Source organism: Alligator sinensis, unplaced genomic scaffold (genome assembly GCF_000455745.1).
Source record: "Alligator sinensis unplaced genomic scaffold, ASM45574v1 scaffold781_1, whole genome shotgun sequence".
Lineage (NCBI taxonomy): Eukaryota > Metazoa > Chordata > Crocodylia > Alligatoridae > Alligator > Alligator sinensis.
In genome coordinates this window covers 4,170,777-4,172,842 of record NW_005841845.1, presented here as the reverse complement: position 1 = coordinate 4,172,842, position 2,066 = coordinate 4,170,777, and positions in this window count along the sequence as shown.

Here is a 2,066-nt window from a genome sequence, read left to right as displayed (position 1 = left end):
TTTCCACCCTGCTGCCTTCATTCAGGCCCGGGGGAGTTTCTGGACTGGGCCCACGTCTCCTAGCCGGGGTGGGGGGATGACAAGGGCTCGTCTCAGCCCCTCGCGATGCAAAGCCAAAGGCGGGCGCAGGAACCAGCGTCGCTGGCAGAGCCTGCCCGTCCCTTGCTCTGTCCCTTGGCGAGACTCTGGGAAAGGCCCAGGAGAGAGGGGCATCCAGCCCGGCCTGGGGAAAACCAGCCCCCACGCGCCCGGGAAAGCCCCTCCATGCCGGGCATCCCCTGGCACAGCCCTTCCCACCCGCATGCCCCGGTGGCACCGGTGCCGTCTCCTGGCTCCCGGCCCGGTGGGGGCCCTGCAGTGCCCGTCGCTGGGACCCCCCAGCCTGGCTGCAGCCCCCTCCGTGCCCCGCCGTCCCAGGTCCCTGCAGGGGCAACTCCAGGCTCGGAGGCCGCTCCAGTTAGCAATTCATGCGGCTTCCCTTTGAACCCCGCTGGGTGCTATAAATCATCGGGGATGGGAGCTCTGCTCCCCACAGGGCTCACGCCCCGTTCCGGGACCCCACAGCAGCTGCCTGGAGCTCGCCCCCGGCCCAGAGGGCAACGCGCGCCCAACGCGGGCGCCCGGCGCATGCCTTGGAGGCAGCTCCCAGCAAAGCCCGGCGGGCAGGGGCAAGACCCAGGAGGGGGGCAACAGGGCTCCCTGGGCAGCGGCAGGACGGAGCCGAGTCCTGCAAGCTCATCTCGTGCCGCGGCCTTGTGCAGCTCTTGGGCCACCCCCGGCACCGCTGGTGCTGTCTGAGCTGGCCCGGGCCAGACTCCTCCCAGCTGCTGCCCAAGCACCTGGGGTGCAAAGTGAGGGGCCCTGACCTGGTCCTACCCGGTCCATCCCCCAGGGCCCCATCCAGAGCCAGCGTGGTGCTCAGCACCCAGGGCAGCCCTGCCTGGCCGTACTAGGCCCAAGCACCCCGCCAGCGTCGGCCCAGATGGAGCTGGCAGGACAGGGAAACTGAGGCACAAACCTCAGGCAGGATCCAGCACCTTGGACCGGGCAGCGCAGCGCAGCCCCCGCCTCCTGCACGCCTGCCCCCTTTCTGCAGGGAAGGAATCTCAGTGCCCGCAAGGCAGTGGAAACACCCATGCACACACACATGTGTGCACACACACATGTACGCACACGCTGCTTCTCGGCCCACACCCTCCTCCTGCTGACCCCAGCGGGAAGGTCCTCGCTGACCCCAAAGCAAAGGGCCGCGGCCAGGGCGGGCCTGACTGGGATTCCCAGAGGACTGCGGAGGGAAGGGGCGCATATGCATGTGTGTGCATGAGCGTGCAAGGGCACACCACTCCTTTCCACCCGGGATGAGTCTCCCTCTGGCTGCCCTGAGTCCGGGTGCCAGGAGAGGAGAGAAGGGGCTACAAGTGAGGCCTCCAGCCCGTGCCCAGGGCCCGGGCACGTCCCGGCGGCGCGGGGCAACAGGTGGGCCCCGGTCCCAGGCTGTCAGCAGGGGAAGGGGGGCAGCCGGGCCAGGCCGGGGGTGGGAGAGGAAAGCTCCTTCTATTGTTGAACCCCGTCCAAGAGGCGTCCGGGACCACACACGCAGCCGGGCGGGGGGAGCTGGGAGCTGGCTGCCGCTGGGCAGGCAGCAACATCTGCTCCTGGAAGGCACCCAGCACGGTCGCACACGCAGCCGGGGTGCAAAGCCCCCCCCGGCCCGTGGGGAGACCGGGCCACGGGTCACACTGTCGGCTCCGGCCCGCGGGCCGTGGCCGGCTACTTTGGCACCCTGGGCCTGGCAGGCGGCTGGTGCGCTGTGCCGGGCACACGTGTGCAGGCACGGCGGCAGGGAAGGGGTGCACGTGCGTGCCCACGCCGTGCCCCCACCTGGTGTCGCCCAGCTGGGCGCGGCGCGGCGTGCCACGCGTGCTGGCGGCTCCTACCTTCCACCCAGAGCTGCTCGATGTCGGTCTCGATGGAGGCGACGCGCAGCCCCATGGCCAGCGCCCCGAAGAGCAGCAGCCCCACGAAGAGCACCTTGCCGCAGTGCCGCTGCACCCCGCAGCCCAGCG